Source organism: Salmo salar, chromosome 19 (assembly GCF_965601325.2).
Source record: "Salmo salar chromosome 19, fSalSal1, whole genome shotgun sequence".
Classification (NCBI taxonomy): domain Eukaryota; kingdom Metazoa; phylum Chordata; class Actinopteri; order Salmoniformes; family Salmonidae; genus Salmo; species Salmo salar.
The window spans coordinates 45,204,083-45,225,733 of record NC_138309.1 but is presented as its reverse complement, the minus strand read 5'-3'; the positions used below and the strand labels follow the sequence as shown (position 1 = coordinate 45,225,733).

At 41.7% G+C, this 21,651-nt stretch overlaps 1 pseudogene across 1 annotated transcript; it reads left to right on the top strand.

Annotated features, from left to right (window-relative positions):
• Nucleotides 1-6,177: 6,177 nt before the first annotated feature.
• Nucleotides 6,178-18,899, top strand: LOC106578836 (adenosine kinase pseudogene; annotated as a pseudogene). The gene is made up of 2 exons (XR_014381618.1): nucleotides 6,178-6,434; nucleotides 13,834-18,899. The product of XR_014381618.1 is annotated as an adenosine kinase pseudogene (transcript).
• The last annotated feature ends 2,752 nt before the right edge of the window (nucleotides 18,900-21,651 follow it).

Here is a 21,651-nt window from a genome sequence, read left to right as displayed (position 1 = left end):
ATCATTTGTAGCATACATTACGTTTCTTCATTTGTAGCATACATTACGTTTCTTCATTTGTAGCATACGTTACATTTCTTAATTTGTAGCAAACGTTACGTTTCTTCATTTGTAGCATACATTATGTTTCTTCATTTGTAGCATGCTTTACGTTTCTTCATTTTTAGCAAACGTTGCGTTTATCATTTGTAGCATATGTTTCTTAATTTGTAGCATTATGTGGAGATTTATTTCCATCTATTGTACAGCAGGGTGAGCTGGCATTTGCCCTAACACTTTTTATTCACTTCATGGTTTGTCAACTCGTGCACAATTCATCTGTGCTTCAGTCTGATCAACTGTAGCCTAATGAATACAACCACAGCTGCAGAGAACCTAGAGAAGCCTATGCACTCTGGTCCCCTCTGGCCAGGGGAAACGAAGCAGTAACATCATGTATTTATAGCCTAAGCTATGTATTTATAGCCTAAAATAGGCTTATTTATTTGTGTTAAGAGGAAAATGTGAATTTGATTAAATTTGCTTTATTTAGAAAACTCAGGGTGGCTAGGCAACCTAAACTCAGCAAAAAAAGGAACGTCCCTTTTTCAGGACCCTGTCTTTCAAAGATCATTTGTAAAAATCCAAATAACTTCACAGATCTTCATTGTAAAGGGTTTAAACACTGTTTCCCATGCTTGTTCAATGAACCATAAACAATCAATGAACATGCACCTGTGGAACGGTCGTTAAGATACTAACAGCTTACAGACGGTAGGCAATTAAGGTCACAGTTATAAAAACTTAGGACACTAAAGAGACCTTTCTACTAACTCTGAAAAACACCAAAAGAAAGATGCCCAGGGTCCCTGCTCATCTGCGTGAACGTGCCTTAGGCATGCTGCAAGGAAGCATGAGCACTGCTCTTCACTGACGAGTCGCGGTTTTGTCTCACCAGGGGTGATGGTCAGATTTGCGTTTATCGTCGAAGGAATGAGCGTTACACCGAGGCCTGTACTCTGGAGCGGGATCGATTTGGAGGTGGAGGGTCCGTCATTGTCTGGGGCGGTGTGTCACAGCATCATCGGACTGAGCTTGTTGTCATTGCAGGCAATCAGCAATCAGTCAGGATTCCTATTTGACTCAGCCATGCCTCCTTGCCTGTCCAACAGCCTCTTTTTCCCCTGCCCCGCTACAAAGTTTCTCCCTGCAGGCGGTCATTGAGTCCGAGGTGCTAAAGGAGCTCCTTAAACTTGACCCCATTTGGGTCAGGTGGTTTAGATACTTTCTTTAACGTTGCTGACCCTATCATCACCAAGCCTGTCTCTGACCTTTTTAACCTGTCTCTCCTCTCTGGGGAGGTTCCCATTGCTTGGAAGGCAGCCACGGTTTGTCCTTTATTTAAAGGGGGAGATCAAGCTGATCATAACTGTTATAGCCATATTTCTATTTTGCACTGTTTATCAAAAGTGTTGGAAAATTTTTTCAATAATCAACTGACTGGCTTTCTTGATGTCTATAGTATACTCTCTGGTATGCAATCTGGTTTCCGCTCAGATGTGTCACTGCAACCTTAAAGGTCCTCAATGATGTCACCATTGCCCTTGATTCTATGTTGTGCTGCTATTTTTATGACTTGGCCAAATACAGTAAACCATTGCATTCTTGTGGGCCGGCTAAGGAGTATTGGTGTCTCTGAGGGGTCTTTGGCCTGGTTTGCTAACTACCTTCCTGAAAGAGTGCAGTGTATAAAGTCAGAACATCTGCTGTCTCAGCCACTGCCTGTCACCAAAGGTGTACCCCAAGGCTCGATCCTAGGCCTAGTCCCCATGCTCTTCTCAATTTACATTAACAACATAGCTCAGGCAATAGGAAGCTCTCTCATCCATTTATATGCAGATAATACAGTCTTATACTCAACTGGCCTCTCCCCGGATTTTGTGTAAAACGCTCTACAACAAAGCTCTCTTAGTGTCCAACAAGCTTTCTCTGCCCTTAACCTTGAACACCTCCAAAACAAAGGTAATGTGGTTTGGTAAGAAGAATACCCCTCTCCCCACCGGTGTGATTACTACCTCTGAGGGTTTAGAGCTTGAGGTAGTCACCTCATACAAGTACTTGGGAGTATGGCTAGACGGTACACTGTCCTTCTCTCAGCACATATCAAAGCTGCAGGCTAATGCTAAATCTAGATTTGGTTTCATCTATCGTAATCGCTCCTCTTTCACCCTAGCTGCCAAACTAACCCTGATTCAGATGACCATCCTACCCATGCTAGATTATGGAGACGTAATTTATAGATTGGCAGGTAAGGGTGCTCTCGAGCGGCTAGATGTTCTTTACCATTCGGCCATCAGATTTGCCACCAATGCTTCTTATACGACACATCACTGCACTCTATACTCATCTGTAAACTGATCATCTCTGTATACCCATATATCTCTAAAAACCTCTTAGGCCTCACTCCCCCCTATCTGAGATACCTACTGCAGCCCTCATCCTCCACATACAACACCCGTTCTGCTAGTCACATTCTGTTAAAGTACCCCAAAGCACACACATCCCTGGGTCGCTCCTTTTTTCAGTTCGCGTCAGCTAACAACTGGTACGAGCTGCAACAAACACTCAAACTGAACAGTTTTATCTCAACCTCTTCATTCAAAGACTCAATCATGGACACTCTTACTGACAGTTGTGGCTGCTCTGCGTGATGTATTGTTGTCTCTACCTTCTTGCCCTTTGTGCTGTTGTCTGTGACCAACAATGTTTGTACCCTGTTTTGTTCTGCTACCATGTTGTTGTGTTGCTACCATGTTGTGCTGCTACTATGTTGTTATGTTGTGTTTCTACCATGTTGTGTTGCTACCATGTTGTTATGTTGTGTTTCTACCATGTTGTGATTCTACCACGTTGTTATGTTGTTTTTCTACCATGTTGTGTTGTTACCATGTTGTGTTGCTACCATGTTGTCATGTTGTGTTGTTACCATGTTGTGTTGCTGCCATGTTGTGTTGCTGCCATGTTGTGTTTCTACCTTGTTGTGTTCTTACCATGTTGTGTTGCTACCATGTTGGGTTGTTGTCATGTTGTGTTGCTGCCATGTTGTGTTGTTACCATGTTGTGTTGTTGTCATGTTGTGATACTACCATGTTGCGTTGTTACCATGTTGTGTTCCTGCCATGTTGTGTTGCTACCATGTCGTCATGTTGTGTTGTTGCCATGTTGTGTTTCTACCATGTTGTGTTCCTACCATGTTGTGATGCTACCATGTTGTCATGTTGTGTTGTTACCATGCTGTGTTGTTACCATGTTGTGTTGCTACCATGTTGTGTTGTTACCATGTTGTGTTGTTACCATGTTGTGTTGCTGCCATGTTGTGTTGCTACCATGTTGTGTTGTTACCATGTTGTGTTGTTACCATGTTGTGTTGCTGCCATGTTGTGTTGCTACCATGTTGTCATGTTGTGTTGTTACCATGCTGTGTTGTCATGTGTTACTGCCATGCTATGCTGTTGTTTTAGGTCTCTCCTTATGTAGTGTTGTGTTGTCTCTCTTGTTGTGATGTGTGTTTTGTCCTATATTTCTATTATTTTTATTTTTAATCCCAGCCCCCTTCCCAGCAGGAGACCTTTTGGTAGGCTGTCATTGTAAATAAGAATTAGTTCTTAACTGACTGGCCTAGTTAAATAAAAATACACAATTCATTATGAATTAGAAGAGAAAACGGATCCTAGATCAGCACTCCTAGTACTCTGAGAGTCTTTGTGAAAACGGGCCCATTGGGATTAAGGGGCCGTGATGTTGTCATCCTAAAATGAGTTCTGCAAAAGATCTTTCATTGACATGAAAATCCTCAATTTCCATAATAGTTTGAGTTACATGTGTAGCTCATGATAGTATTCTGCACTGGGATTTCAGAAGATCTTTTAACTAAGTGATTAGTTGATCTGGGTTCATGAACACTATCGTGTGTGTACTACATCACACATGATACACCAAAGCTTCTCCATTCTGTGTGGCCAGACTGGTCATAGTAGACAGCAATACTGCATGGAAACTATATTGGCTTGACCCTTAAACATAATACCAATGTTATTTTCTTATTGCACTGGGAATGAATATTGTTTAAGAGGAGATTTATTTTAGGACCAATTATGCCATCTAGTGCATATTCACAACTAGTGTCTTTGAATGCAATTCCCAATATATATATATATTTTTTTTTTGTTAGTATTTAGTTTTTGGTTGTTATTTTGATTACTATTATTTTATTTTTTCTAGTATTTTTTTTAATTATTGTATTTTTTTTATTATCGTATTTTTTCTAATTTATATATATTTTTTGTGTATTTAAACAAATATATATATATATATATATACACACACATACATTTTTTTTTTAAATTAAATATTTTGGCAATTCCGTATATCTGGTTTGGGGAAATTTCTAAAGAACAGAAGCCCCAATGTACTGTATCAAGGTGGTATTGCAGCCCAAATGTTGCCAAAAGGCATGCTCACCCATTGAAACACCATTGGTACTACTTTTTTTATGCAGTTCAAAATATATGGGTTCAATATTGCTCCCCTGGTGTACTGTATGTGAGAGTACTCCTGCCTCCACCTGAGGCCCTGGCTTTCATGGTGCAGGGATGCAGGGAGTGGTGTTCTCAGGTTAGGGTTGGGATGACTGGCCAGTGAAGGTGCAGTGGTGTGCTGGATGGCAGACAGACAACATCCTGGAAATCTTGACCTCTATTTAGTAGTATTATAATTTGTTGGTAGATCATGACACCTTGCAACACCAGGGTTGTGGGTTTACTTGCTGGGGCCACCCATATTAAAATGTATGCATACATACTGCTTACTGTAAGTCGCTTTGGATAAAAACATCTGAGGTCTGGGATTGGGCCAATAGTGGCCTTGGCAGATTAGAATTGTATTGTTCAGTCACAAACTAATCAGGGTAAAGGAGTCTCCACCTGCTATAGTCATCTGATTTATGGAAAAAAAAGAGAGCTCCAATAAACAAAACTTAATTGCACCATGTGCCAAAGTCCTGCCCTACCTTCTTCGAACAACAGACCAACTGTCAGGCCAACTGTCATCAACTTGAAAGACTTGTTTTTTTTTCAATTTCATGGTGTGTTTTTGAAGGAGGGGAAGGCTTGCAGCAACTAGATTGTCATGTGGTGGTCATGCTGGTTGAGAGTGATACTCCCTCTTAAACTACATTTTGTTGTAGCCTACTACTGTATTCCTATTTCCCAACCCCTGACTGAACTGGCTACTGGAGGGCTGCTGGTGTCAGGTTATTACCACCATCCACTACCGTTGTGCCCTTGAGCAAGGCACTTAACCCCAAAAATAGCTCTCCATTCAGCGGCTGACCCTGTTGCTCACAACATAGAAGACACATTTTCGAAGGCAGAAAAAACACATTTTTGTTCTAACCAAGTCAACAATAATTTATTCTATATTCCATTCTTATTTTGCAAGTTACTCAGTATATTTTCTCTTTAATTAAGGTTATCTTTCACGTTAATGATCGGTTTGTATCCTGCTAATGTAGCGTTCATTTGCTGGCACGGAACATTGAACACTGCATCAGGCAAAAGCCCCCGGGATTAGACAGGTGAAGGGTGTTAGAGCTGGTGTCTGTGGTACTGGGTGGTGTCTGTGGTTCTTGGTGATGTCTGTGGTACTGGATGGTGTCTGTGGTACTGGGTGGTGTCTGTGGTACTGGATGGTGTCTGTGGTACTGGGTGGTGTATGTGGTACCTGGGTGGTGTCTGTGGTACTGGGTGGTGTCTATGGTACTGGATGGTGTCTGTGGTACTGGATGGTGTCTGTGGTACTGGGTGGTGTCTGTGGTACTGGGTGGTGTCTGTGGTACCTGGGTGGTGTCTGTGGTACTGGGTGGCTGCTGAAAAATTGGGGAATGCAAAATAAATAGTCTTCTTCAAATCTTCATATGTTCATTTCGTAAATTATGTTAATTATGTTGTGCTGCTCACAATGTGGCCTTCAAACTGATTTACCAAGCCATATAAGACCCCCCGCCCTCACCACCACACTCATCAGTCCTTTGTTTCCTCTACCTGTAGACGTGTGCCAAGTGGCCCCAATTAACTTGTGTAATTTGTATGATTCAGCGACCTTCAACCTGGCTTATATAGCAAGAAAAGCATAACGACTAGCAAGTCGGCCCATTTACTAGTATTGACCCTGCAAAAACGAAACTACATGTCTTAGTAATCACTCGCCACTATCATCCTGGTTATCATCCATGCTTTTGAAGCATGTGAGCCAACGTCAACGGAGCTGTTGCATAGGTAGAAGAGGGTTGTCTCCCTGTTTCAGAAAGATGGTATAAAAGACAGAGCACACATTCTCATCCTTCAGTAGACTCATCATTCATTCTACTAACGCTATAGCTCAGGAACAGAACGCTGGTGAGTACCAATCAACTTTAAGATTATTCATGATATAAATATTATTTATGCCTTGTGAAGGTGTTTGTTCTTAAGTACAGATACAGATATACCGTATGTTTGATTAAAGTGTTAATTCATCCAAATTGATTTCCTTACCCTGTAAGTAGTCTATGGACAAGGTATGACAGCAGCCCATGTTCTGGTTTACCTTGCCACTGTTTGCAAATGCTAACTTTTTATGCATTGTTCACACTTCATCTCCTCACCTGGGATTTGAACTAACAACCTCTTGGTTGAAGGAATTCCAATCCTCCTGCAATGCCACTATGTCAGTCTACATCATACCTGTATTAATTCCTACACTTTGCACTTCAAAGTAAATCTCAGCTCTGTTAAAAATGCACTATTATATTTATCATTCAGGAATAACATTAAAACTGAATAATATGCCCCACCAACACTAGACAACTATACAAAAAACACTCAAATTACTGAAACAAGTTAATTAAATCATAGCAGAAATAACAGTAGGGCTGTCCAAGACTAAAAAAATGATTGGCGACCGAAAGTAGTCTGTTCTTTCGACCAATCGAAACGTGTATTTTTCCATATATAGAGACAACTTTTGTTTTAAGAAAATCAACTATATATGCATTGAGCTTGTCTGATGCTTTAAGCTCACTGTTTGATGAAATAAGACACACATTAGTTAAGATGGAGCCAGAGATCTAGTTAACTAGAAGAAGAAAAAACGTAATCTGTCTCGGCGATCTCCGCCCTCTTCTACTGGCTTTCTCAGATTCTGCCATTACTCTCCTGAAGTTGCAGGTAATAGGTTAAAGGGCGAGTCGGCCTGCCAATTTATCTCACCATTTCTACCGATCTTCGTGCCAGTTATGGTTTTCATATGCACATTTTCATGGAAAAGTTTAATTTAATTTATAATAAGGTATCTCAAAATCATTGAATAATATGATACAAACCTAAGAAGTAACTTCTATTGCCATTGCCAACGATGTGAAAATAACCTATAAAGCCAACAAATAAAAACATTGCAGCCTGCAGGTAGAAAATATCCTGATAAAAATAAATAATCTATACATCGGCTACATTTACCAGACACTATTGCCTAGAGCAACTTACAGTAGTGAGGGCATACATTTGTATACTTTTTTCATACTCGTCCCCCTTGGGAATTGAACCCACGATCCTGGTGCCATGCTCTACCAACTGAGCTACACAATAGGTAGCGCATGGCCTATCAGCAACAAACTTTAAAGAATGTGTCAACTATTAACTTGGGGCTGCCTGAAGCTCCTTGCAACATTGTGTAAAATATTCTGGGCCTTCAGAGTTTCCTAAGCCAGTGAGCTCTGGACAGACACAGCTGTAGGCTATTTGCACAAGGGATAAGAAGTAATCAGACAGGCCTATTTTATGACGTTTCCACTGGATAAGAGTATGGCGTTGTTCCCTTTCACACTGAGTGGTTATTGAAAGGGAGAGAGCTGGAAAGATTTATATATATATAAATATATATATACAGTTGAAGTCAGAAGTTTACATACACCTTAGCCAAATACATTTAAACTCAGTTTTTCACAATTCCTGACTTTTAATCCTAGTAAAAAAATCCCTGTCTTAGGTCAGTTAGGATCACCAATTTATTTTAAGAATGTGAAATGTCAGAATAATAGTAGAGAGAATAATTTATTTCAGTTATTTCTTTCATCACATTCCCAGTGGGTCAGAAGTTTACATACATTCAATTAGTATTTGATAGCATTGCCTTTAAATTGTTTAACTTGGGTCTGTCACAAAAAGAGCCGTGTTGAATAGACCAAACTGCAGCGGGAATATGGATGCTCATGTTTTAATTCAAAAAAGGAGTAACGCATCCACTGGAAAACCATATACACGACAGGAACAGTTTTGCAGGCACACAACACGCAGTGCAAAAACAACCATCCACAACCCCAAAGAAAAACACACACACCTATATAGGACTTCCAATCAAAGGCAACTATACACACCTGCCTTCAATTGGAAGTCCCAATCATCCACCCAACATTTAACCAACACAAACATGCCACGTCCTGACCCAACTACACCCTCTACTGGTCAGGACGTGACAGTACCCCCCCTCAAGGTGCAGACCCCGGGATGCACCTAAAAAAAGGAAAACACACAAAAAAATAAAAAATATAAAAAAAATAAATATCCCCAACAAAAAGGAACACCTAAACAATAAGGGAGGGAAGGGAGGGTGGCTGCCGTCACTGTGCTACACCCTCCCTCCCCAACCCACCTATCCTGGAGGTGGCTCAGGTGCAGGACGTGGACCTCGCTCCACCTTCGGCGTCGCCCACTCTGTTGGCGCCGATCGCTGCGCCGGGCAGACAGGCCACTCGGGCTGACCCTGGCAGACGGACCACTCGGGCTGGGCCGGAAGGCATGCGGGCCACTCGGGCTGGGCCGGAAGGCATGCGGGCCACTCGGGCTGGGCCGGAAGGCATGCGGGCCACTCGGGCTGGGCCGGAAGGCATGCGGGCCACTCGGGCTGGGCCGGAGGGCATGCGGGCCACTCGGGCTGGGCCGGAGGGCAGGAGGACCACTCGGGCTGGACCGGAGGGCAGGAGGACCACTCGGGCTGATCCTGACAGGCCGGGCACCCTGGCAGATCAGGGCAGGCGGGCACCTCTGGCAGAACAGGGCAGTCCGGCCACTCTGGCAGTTCAGGGCAGTCCGGCCACTCTGGCAGTTCAGGGCAGTCCGGCCACTCTGGCAGTTCAGGGCAGTCCGGCCACTCCGGCAGTTCAGGGCAGTCCGGCCACTCCGGCAGTTCAGGGCAGTCCGGCCACTCCGGCAGTTCAGGGCAGTCCGGCCACTCCGGCAGTTCAGGGCAGTCCGGCCACTCCGGCAGTTCAGGGCAGTCCGGCCACTCCGGCAGTTCAGGGCAGTCCGGCCACTCCGGCAGTTCAGGGCAGTCCGGCCACTCCGGCAGTTCAGGGCAGTCCGGCCACTCCGGCAGTTCAGGGCAGTCCGGCCACTCCGGCAGTTCAGGGCAGTCCGGCCACTCCGGCAGTTCAGGGCAGTCCGGCCACTCCGGCAGTTCAGGGCAGTCCTGCCACTCCGGCAGTTCAGGGCAGTCCTGCCACTCCGGCAGTTCAGGGCAGTCCGGCCACTCCGGCAGTTCAGCGCAGTCCGGCCACTCCGGCAGTTCAGCGCAGTCCGGCCACTCCGGCGACGTTCAGCGCAGTCCGGCCAGCTCCGGCGACGTTCAGCGCAGTCCGGCCAGCTCCGACGACTGTTGACTGGCGGGCAGCTCCGACGACTGTTGACTGGCGGGCAGCTCCGACGACTGTTGACTGGCGGGCAGCTCCGACGACTGTTGACTGGCGGGCAGCTCCGACGACTGTTGACTGGCGGGCAGCTCCGACGACTGTTGACTGGCGGGCAGCTCCGACGACTGTTGACTGGCGGGCAGCTCCGACAACTGTTGACTGGCGGGCAGCTCCGACGACTGTTGACTGGCGGGCAGCTCTGGTGACTGTTGACTGGCGAGGCTGGGTTGACACACTAGACTCCTGATGCGTGGGGCTGGTATAGGACGTGCCAGCCTGGAGACACGCACCTCCATGCTAGTGCGTCTGGCGGGAAACACCGGACCGAAAGGGCGCACTGGCGGTCTTGAGCGCAGGGTTGGCATCACCCCTTCCGGCTCGATGCCTACTTCGCCCTGGCACATGCGGGGCACTGGTACCTTGCCTACCGGCCTGAAAATCCCAGGCCTCACCACAGCCCCAACCCCAAAGCACGGGACCTGTCCAGTCTGCCCTACAAGGGTACGGGGAGCTGGCCTGGGGCTGTAATCTCGCCCCGCCAAATAGCCCTTGTGCCCCCCCCTAAAAAATTATTGGGGCTGCTTCCAACATTCCTCCCTCACTTGCCTCTGTCCTCTTCTCCGCTGCTTGGTCCTTTGGTGGTGGGTAGTTCTGTCACAAAAAGAGCCGTGTTGAATAGACCAAACTGCAGCGGGAATATGGATGCTCATGTTTTAATTCAAAAAGGGAGTAACGCATCCACTGGAAAACCATATACACGACAGGAACAGTTTTGCAGGCACACAACACGCAGTGCAAAAACAACCACCCACAACCCCAAAGAAAAACACACACACCTATATAGGACTTCCAATCAAAGGCAACTATACACACCTGCCTTCAATTGGAAGTCCCAATCATCCACCCAACATTTAACCAACACAAACATGCCACGTCCTGACCCAACTACACCCTCTACTGGTCAGGACGTGACAGGGTCAAACGTTTCAGGTAGCCTTCCACAAGCTTCCCACAATAAGTTGGGTGAAGTTTGGCCCATTCCTCCTGACAGAACTGGTGTAACTGAATCAGGTTTGTAGGCCTACTTGCTCGCACAAGCTTTTTCAATTCTGCCCACAAATTTTCTATAGGATTGAGGTCAGGGCTTTGTGATGGCCACTCCAATACCTTGACTTTGCTGTCCTTAGGCCATTTTGCCACAACTTTGAAAGTATGCTTTGGGTCATTATCCATTTGGAAGACCCATTTGCGAACAAGCTTTATCTTCCTGACTGATGTCTTGAAATGTTGCTTCAATATATCCACATAATTTTCCATCCTCATGATGCCATCTATTTTGTGAAGTGCACCAGTCCCTCCTGCAGCAATGCACCCCCACAACATGATGCTACCATCCCCGTGCGTCACGGTTGGGATGGTGTTCTTCGGCTTGCAAGCATCCCCATTTTTCCTCCAAACATAACGGTGGTCATTATGGCCAAACAGTTCTATTTTTGTTTCATCAGACCAGAGGACATTTCTCCAAAAAGTACAATCTTTGTCCCCATGTGCAGTTGCAAACCGTAGTCTGGCTTTTTTATGGCGGTTTTAGAGCAGTGGTTTCTTCCTCGCTGAGCGGACTTTCAGGTTATGTCGATATAGGACTCGTTTTACTGTGGATATAGATACTTTTGTACCTGTTTTCTCCAGCATCTTCACAAGGTCCTTTGCTGTTGTTCTGGGATTGATTTGCACTTTTTGCACCAAAGTACGTTAATCTCTATGAGACAAAACACGTCTCCTTCCTGAGCGGTATGACGACTGCGTGGTCCCATGGTGTTTATACTTGCGTACTATTGTTTGTACAGATGAACATGGTACCTTCAGGCATTGGACCAGACTTGTGGAGGTCTACAATAGTTTTTCTGATGTCTTAGCTGATTTCTTTTGATTTTCCCGTGATGTCAAGTAAAGAGACACTGAGTTTGAAGGTAGGCCTTGAAATACATCCACAGGTACACCTCCAATTGACTCAAATTATGTCAATTACGTCAATCAGAAGCTTCTAAATCCATTACATAATTTTCTGGAATTTTCCAAGCTTTTTAAAGGCACAGTCAACTTAGTGTATGTAAACTTCTGACCCATTGGAATTGTGATACAGTGAATTATTGTCACGTCCTGACCAGTGAAAAGGGTCATTTGCCATGGTAGAATGGTCAGGGCGTGGCAGGGGGATTGTTTTGTGTGTTTTGGGGTTGGTTTGTTTCTAGGGGCATTTGTTCTAGTTTTCTGTTTCTATGTTTCATTTTCCATGTGTGGCCGAGTATGGTTTCCAATCAGAGGCAGGTGTCTTTCATTGTCTCTGATTGGAAGCCATACTTTGGCAGCCTGTTTTTCTTTGGGTTTTGTGGGTGTTTATTTTCCATTTAGTGATTGTACCTAACAGAACTGTTGAGCGTCTATTATTTTGTTGTTTGAGTGCGTTCATTAAAATCCTAAGATGAGCACTATACACGCTGCACCTTGGTCTAATCCTTTTGACGCCTGTGACAATTATAAGTGAAATAATCTGTCTGTAAACAATTGTTGGAAAACATACTTGTGTCCTGCACAAAGTAGATGTCCTAACCGACTTGCCAAAACTATAGTTTGTTAACAAGACATTTGCGGAGTGGTTGAAAAACAAGTTTTAATAACTCCAACCTAAGTGTATGTAAACTTCCGACTTCAACTGTATATATATAAATAGATAGATAGATAATTAAAGCCTTGTCTACTTCTAAAGGAATTAATGCTGTACAGTAACTGCTTAGACTGCTGTCACTACCCCTGTTACATACCAAATGATGATGACAAGAAAGACTGTTGGGCAACGTTCAGGGAAATATGAGTGGATTCAGAAGTACAAATGGGACTATAAAACTTTTAGAGAAAAGCAGACAGTGGATGACATGAAAGAAAAGTACCAGAATGCTGCAAAGGCTAAGATGTCACATGAATACAACAGGTGAAACTGGTGAAACAGGTGAAATGCTTACAGTGAAATGCTTTCTTACAAGCCCTTAACCAACAATACTTTAAGAAGTTAAGAAAAATGTTTATAGTAAAAAAAAATACAAAAAATAAAAGTAACAAATAATTAAACAGCGGCAGTAAAATAACAATAGCAATATGTACAAGTAGGTAGAGTTAAAGTGACTATGCATAGATAATAAACAGAGAGTAGCTGCAGCATAAAAGAGGGATCTGGGTAGCCCTTTGATTAGCTGTTCAGGAGTCTTATGGCTTGGGGGTAGAAGCAGTTAATTGCAAATCTAGAAAAGGAGTAGGAAGATCTGTAGGATGTAGTATTGTCTCTTATTGAGGAATCAGCAAAGTATTTAGCCAGACTGAAAGAGATCGCTTCGAAGCCCAACCCACTCTCCAATGCAGAGTACATAGATCTGCTCATCGAAGGTGAGCGGACAGAGGCCAAACAAGGCTTCTGGCTCGTACTCGGTCACTGGAATATATAAAGGAGCAAGCAAGAATCATTTCAAAAGGTGGCCAACAGAGAAATCCTCTTACCAGGAGAGAGAAAGATATACACAGAAAAACAAGAGAGAATGGAAATAAAGGAATCAAAAGAATAAGAACAGAGGGCTCACACAAGTAGATATTGGTTGTGTTGTGTGTGTTTGGTCCATATTGGATGACGCCGGTAAAGTAGAGTGTTTTCAGGATTACAAAAAGGCAGTCCAGTCGAAGATCATTTACAACACAAGGTCATTACAGAGATTGATCCCCTCCAAAACAACTAAAAAAGGTTGATAAATGATTTTGCTGGAAAATTATGAATCATTCAAATTGGGTTGAATACAAAAATGGGAGAATGTGACTGAGAACTTTTCCACTTTGAAAAAAGTATGAAATTCCTTTTTTTGCTGACTTTGGCTGTTAAATAATGCCTGTAATATTTTGCATTTGAGTACAAGAGATGTGGAATCTATTCACAGATCATGTGTGACTTTCTATATGCTCTGAGATAATGTTCTACAACATATACTCAATAATAATGTTACAATCTTTTGATATCCCTATCTTTACTCAAGGAGGTTGCAGTGTGCTCCTTCAGAACCATGGCTTCAAGAGCCAAGAAAATTAAGAAAACCCCAGAGGGGATAACTCCAGAGAGGAAAACTCCAGAGAGGAAAACTCCAGAGAGGAAAACTCCAGAGAGGAAAACTCCTAAGAGGAAAACTCCAGAGAGGAAAACTCCAGAGAGGAAAACTCCAGAGGGGATAACTCCAGAGAGGAAAACTCCAGAGAGGAAAACTCCAGAGAGGAAAACTCCTCAGAGAGGAAAACTTCAGAGAGGAAAACTCCTAAGAGGAAAACTCCAGAGAGGAAAACTCCAGAGAGGAAAACTCCAGAGAGGAAAACTTCAGAGAGGAAAACTCCTAAGAGGAAAACCCTGACCAAACTCAGCCCTAATTCTCTGTTCGGGATGGGGAACCCCCTTCTAGACATCTCAGCCGTTGTGGACAAGGACTTCCTGGAGAAGTACGGTTTGAAGGCCAACGACCAGATTCTGGCGGAGGACAAGCACAAAGCATTGTTTGAAGAGATTTTCAAGTTTAAAGTAGAGTATCATGCCGGAGGATCTACTCAGAACTCTATAAAGGTAGCCCAGTGGATGATCCAGGAGCCCCAGAAGGTGTGTACGTTCTTCGGCTGTATCGGGGAGGACAAGTTTGGGGAGATTCTGAAGCAGAAGGCAGAGGAGGTCCACATGGACGCCCACTACTATGAGCAAACAGAAGAGCCTACAGGGACCTGCGCCGTGTGCATCACCGGGGACAACAGGTCTATGGTAGCTAATCTAGCAGCAGCTAACTATTATAAGAAGGACAAACATCTGGACTTGAAGGAGAACTGGAAACTGGTGGAGAAAGCCAAAGTCTTTTATATCGCTGGCTTCTTCCTGACGGTGTCTCTGGAGTCCATACTGAAAGTAGCCAAACACGCATCTGAGAACAACAAGCTGTTCACTCTGAACCTCTCTGCTCCCTTCATCTGCCAGTACTTCAAAGATGCCCTCATGGAGGTCATGCCCTACGTAGACGTGCTGTTCGGCAATGAGACGGAGGCAGCCACGTTTTCAAAAGAGCAAGGCTTTGAGACAGAGGACATTAAGGAGATTGCTAGGAAGGCCCAGACTCTGCCCAAAGTCAACAAGAAGAGACTGAGAATCGTTGTCTTTACTCAGGGGAAGGACGAAACCATCATGACCAAAGGAGGTGACAAGTTGGAGACGTTCCAAGTTCTGCAGATTGAGCAGAAGGACATTGTGGACACAAATGGAGCCGGTGATGCCTTTGTAGGAGGATTCTTGTCAGAGTTGGTCCAGGATAAGACATTGGAACAATGTGTGAAAGCAGGACACTACGCTGCCAACGTCACCATCAGACAAACAGGATGCACCTTCCCTCACAAACCAGACTTCCACTGATGACCTTTAACCTTAACCTCTGACCTCTTACCCGATCCACCCTGACCCTCACCATCCCAACTAACCGAACCAGGGCCCCCCGTCCCTTTTTCATAATCATCCATCCATGCTTTCATCCAATCCATCCATCCATTCATGCTTTCATCCCTCCTTCACTTGACTTTCTGCAACCAGACTTCTGTGCGTGTTCTTCTTGTCCTTCACTAGGTGGCTTGGGCCACACCCACACCAGATCTGTTTATACTGACGTTCTACTGCCTCCCTTACTGACTCGGCTCAAGTCAACTGCCCTTTGTAGACTCAGTTAGCCTGATGGCACTTACTTAATACTTCCTGATTCACAGTTAAAGAGATGCTATAAAGGCTTTGTATCATATCAGACTGTAGTTTTGAAAGTCGTGCTTACGAGCCAAAACGGGTTCCTGAAAATTGTGCACAATTGTGTACAACGTCACTCATTTCGTGTGATATGTTACGTCTTGAATTTTAATTTTCTTTCTGCAATTCATATGGTATGTTACGAATTTGTAAGTGTTTAAGATCCCGTTCAATCTCTTCAACTGGAAGCATCTCAGTTAGGTGTCATGTTTACACACATAGCAGGTCGCTGTTGGAAACAGACCGTTGTCTAGTCTTCTCCATGGAGACCGAGCTAAAGCCAAGTTAGTGAGTCAGGTTAGGTAATGGGTTAGGGACACAGTTAAGGTTGGTTAATGGGTTAGTTAGGGATGGGTGGAATACTGTCATTTGACGGAGGAGGTTTCTGTTGAGAAGGTTGAAGATAATTTCTAGAGAAGCAGCTCTATATAGATAGTAGAGACCGAATGCAACCGTTTTTATATGAATATCAAATCATTTCTGGGTAACAAATAAGTACCTTACTAGCTCGATTTCCATCCAATTGGTGACAGATTTTCATGTGAATATTCTGCAGCATAAAGAAAATATGTGCATTTTCCCACCAGTGGTGTGTTTCCACCAGAATGACTTGTTGCGGACAAAATCAGTGCGTGATGACATAGTGCAGTGTTTCCCAACCCTGGTCCTTCAGTACCCCCAGAGTACCCCCAACAGTACACAGGACCAGTCCTTCAGTACCCCCAGAGTACCCATTTTCATTGTAGCCCTGGACAAACACACCTCATTCAACTCATTAAGGCTTGATGATTAGCTGACAAGCAGAAACCGGTGTGCGGGTCCAGGGTTACAATAAACATGTATACTGTTGGGGGTACTGGAAGACTGGTCCTGTTTACTGTTGGGGGAACTGGAGGACCAGTCCTGTTTACTGTTGGGGGAACTGGAGGACCAGTCCTGTTTACTGTTGGAGGAACTGGAGGACCAGTCCTGTTTACTGTTGGAGGAACTGGAGGACCAGTCCTGTTTACTGTTGGAGGAACTGGAGGACCAGTCCTGTTTACTGTTGGAGGAACTGGAGGACCAGTCCTGTTTACTGTTGGAGGAACTGGAGGACCAGTCCTGTTTACTGTTGGAGGAACTGGAGGACCAGTCCTGTTTACTGTTGGAGGAACTGGAGGACAAGGGTTGGGAAGCACTGACATAGTGTACACAAAATGTACTTTTTCACATAAGTTTTCATAAACCCAAATAAAAATCTAAAGTTCAATGTGTCCACTCTGGTCTTGGCACGTGCTCTCTAGCCAACAGCTGGCAGATACAGTGTGAGTAGGCTACCTACATGATGAGATTATTATGGAAAATATTTGTATTTGTCAAATGGCAGTCAAGCATCAATCATTATGTCACCAGAATAAAGCCCTCAATATTTGCTGGAAAGGAGCATCAATATCTCAGTGCAGTTCATCATAACTTGTGAAGTTCGTCATAACTTATTTCCTCTGTAGCCTAATAAACTGTATGGTAGTGAGAGGACCAAACACCATAACATCGCATGACTCCAAGTTTACTTTCATATGATGGTTATTGTATCAATATTTGCACAGAAAGGCGTTTCCACCACCATTTCTGGCATAATTAATCTTACCGATACAAAACGATCCCTCCATGTCGAACAAAAAAAATGATCTGTCGCCATTTATAAAATTGTACCAAAACAGCTGTTGTGATTTCTTTTATACGGTATGACTTTATTCGCATAACAACTGCGGATGGAAACGTGGTTACTGTAATAGATTCCATTAAAATGTGCAAAAAAATCACTTTTGGGCAAAAAAAACTATTTGTCAAGCTAAAATGTTGCAAAGACTGTCTGGGAGTGGTCTGAGTGGGGAGGGGAAAACTGAAAACCAACTGTTATTGGCAGAGAGGTTTAGAACTCTCTTTCTTATTGGTCTATTAACCAATTTACAGCATGTTTGGTGATGTCACCATGGAAAGCCGAAACTCCCGCCCATCCAAACCTGTTGTTTAGAAGTTCCTGTGTAGATTTGATTTTCAATCAGCAACTATAAGGAAATAACACTGATCAAATGTTGTCACACTTTTACAGTGTAGTTTCATCAGCTGTTGTACGATATGATATAAACACATGAAAAACGTAATGTTTACTGCACTGGGTCTTTAAGGAGACTGCGCCTAAAAATAAGATGGGCAGTGTCATTATCATTTAGATTTCATTTTCTTTACTGATTGTTTGATTATGACTGGAGGCTTATTAAAGCGGGGAAGTGTTGTTGCAGGTCAGAGTTGTTGTAAAACCGAACAGATTCCTTAACCTTAAAGTTCTCTGTACACTTTGTAAATGTGTCACAACCTTGAGTCTGAAGTGATTTTTATGTCTGTTTTAACAAATATTTAAATGTAACATTAGGAGGTGTAGCCTGTAGATATTGGCTAATTAACACATTTCAGTTGGTCAAAAACACAAACTGTGTTATAACAGGCTGTGTATAGTGTCATAACAATCTCGTACCTTTGTGAAAATGTTTGGTTTGTAAAAGTGGGACTTGGTGTGTGAGGCTTAGGGCAGAAGTAAGCATGTCTCATGTGTATGCTTTTTTTATGTCAACTGTTTCAGTTCGATGCCTTGAACTGACAAATTAAAATTACATCACTGATTTGAAAATGTTTTATTAAATGAAAAACATATATATAATAATAACATTAAAATAACAATGTTATACTCTCATTCTGATTAAGTAGTCATTTCATTTACTCTATAATCATTTTCTCTTAAATCAGTCATTTTCTAGGAATTGTGTTTTTAATTGAAGAAAATGTATTGATAGTATATGTATGTTTAACTGATATATGTATGTTTAAGGTAGATTGGAATATTTTCTCGTATCTTCAGAGAAATCATATGTTGTGTGACTATCTAATTCTATCTGCTTTGGCAGGATGTTCTGTAACATACTGCGTACTCTCAATAGCAATGTCAAAACAGTAGTAATATTCTCAGTGTGATTCAGTAGTAATTTTATTTCCTCATATTTGTGGCTCCCGAGTGGCACAGCGATCTAAGGCACTGCATCTCAGTGCTAGAGGTGTCACTACAGATCCTGGTTCGATTACGGGCTGTATCACAACCGGCCATAATTGGGAGTCCAATAGGGTGGCGCACAATTGGCCCAGTGTCGTCCGGGATAGGGGAGGGCTTGGCCCGGGGTAGGCCGTCATTGTAAAATAAGAATTTGTTCTTAACTGACTTGCCTAGTTAAATAAAACAATATATTTAATAATGAATCTCTTAATTCAGTAATTTTATTGGAATTGTGTTTCTAATTAATAGGAGAAAATGAATTAATAGTAAAAGCTTTAAAATGTTTTGAATGGAACAAGTGGCAGATATAGTTCTGAGTTGAACATGTGGGGTGGCAGGGTAGCCTAGTGGTTAGAGCGTTGGACTAGTAATTGAAAGGTTGCAAGTTTGAATCCCCGAGCTGACATGGTACAAATCTGTCGTTCTGCCCCTGAACAAGGCAGTTAACCCACTGTTCCTAGGCTGTCATTGAAAATAAGAATTTGTTCTTAACTGACCTGCCTAGTTAAATAAAGGTAAATAAAAAACATTGAATTCTGTAAAATATTTGGTTGTAGTAGATTTTTTTTACGAGTTAACATATTTTGTCTAACAACAAAACTGTCTCAATATTGGACCAATAATCAAGCTTTACCTGAAACGCCGCCTCCAACTATATGTCCATCAAATTCTTCCTTCTAATTTGTGGTTTATTTGTGCTGTTAGAGTGAGCTGGACCATCGAACAACAACAGTGTCAAATGAAAGCACTTTGGAATATATGACATTTGACAATGACATCAAATTTGATCGTAAGATTCCAGTTGTCCATTACTCTTGAGCATTTCATTATATTTAACCAGAACCAGAACTATAATAACCAGAACTATAATAACCAGAACCAGAATAACCAGAACTATAATAACAATAACCAGAACTATAACAACCAGAACCAGAACTACAATAACCAGAATTAGAACTACAATAACTAAAACTATAATAACCAGAACTAGAACTACAATAACCAGAATTTGAACTATAATAACCTGAACTATAATAACCAGAACTAGAACTATAATAACCAGAACTACAATAACTAAAACTATCATAACCAGAACTAAAACTATAATAACCAGAACTATAATAACCAGAACTAAAATTATAATAACCAGAACTATAATAACCAGAACTATAATAACCAGAACTAGGACTATAATAACCAGAACTATAATAACCAGAACTATAATTATAATAAGCAGAACTATAATAACCAGAACTAGAACTATAATAACCAGAACTATAATAACAAGAACTAGGACTATAATAACCAGAACTACAATAACTAAAACTATAATAACCAGAACTAAAACTATAATAACCAGAACTATAATAACCAGAACTAAAATTATAATAACCAGAACTATAATAACCAGAACTAAAATTATAATAAGCAAAACTATAATAACCAGAACTAGAACTATAATAACCAGAACTATAATAACAAGAACTAGGACTATAATAACCAGAACTATAATAACCAGAACTATAATTATAATAAGCAAAACTATAATAACCAGAACTAGAACTATAATAACCAGAACTATAATAACAAGAACTAGGACTATAATAACCAGAACTACAATAACTAAAACTATAATAACCAGAACTAAAACTATAATAACCAGAACTATAATAACCAGAACTAAAATTATAATAACCAGAACAATAATAACTAGAACTATAATAACCAGAACTAGGACTATAATAACCAGAACTATAATAACCAGAACTATAATTATAATAAGCAGAACTATAATAACCAGAACTAGAACTATAATAACCAGAACTATAATAACAAGAACTAGAACTATAATAACCAGAACTATAATAACCAGAACTAGAACTATAATAACCAGAACTATAATAACCAGAACTAGAACTATAATAACCAGAACTATAATAACCAGAACTAGAACTATAATAACCAGAACTAGAATTATAATAACCAGAACTAGAACTATAATAACCAGAACTATAATAACCAGAACTAGAACTATAATAACCAGAACTAGAACTATAATAACCAGAACTATAATAACCAGAACTAGAACTATAATAACCAGAACTAGAATTATAATAACCAGAACTAGAACTATAATAACCAGAACTATAATAACCAGAACTAGAACTATAATAACCAGAACTATAATAACCAGAACTAGAATTATAATAACCAGAACTAGAACTATAATAACCAGAACTATAATAACCAGAACTAGAACTATAATAACCAGAACTAGAACTATAATAACCAGAACTAGAATTATAATAACCAGAACTAGAACTATAATAACCAGAACTATAATAACCAGAACTAGAACTATAATAACCAGAACTACAATAACCAACGCAACGACGTTGTGACTTTTGGCTAATTAATATTAAAGATAATTTACTGATGAATTACTAGAAAAATGAATTGATCTGATTTAGGTAGCCTAAGTGGTTAGAGCTTTGGGCCAGTAACCGAAAGGTTGCTAGATTGAATCCCCGAGCTGACAAGGTAAAAATCTGTCGTTCCCCGATAGGCCCGTCATTGTAAATAAGAATGTGTTCTTAACTGACTTGCCTAGTAAAATAAATAGTTAAATAAAAAATAAAATATTTGGTTATCCTATCTAAATGAACCTAAGAGGGGCACCATTAAGGGTTGGATATAGAGACCGTTGAATTAACTCCATCTGTAGTTATCATTAACCCTTATACCATTCATTATATTTCAACTTGCACCAACTGTAAAAAAAACTAAAAAAATGTAATAAAAAGACAGTGTTCAGATTTACCCATGCATGCCATGCCCACAATCGCACACACACAGAAATAGAGAGATTTAAAAGTGAATCAATAAGTTTCAAATCATAGGTCAAAAGAACTTGTTGCTGTCTGTCGTGTCTTTGGGGTACCATTAAACTGAAGA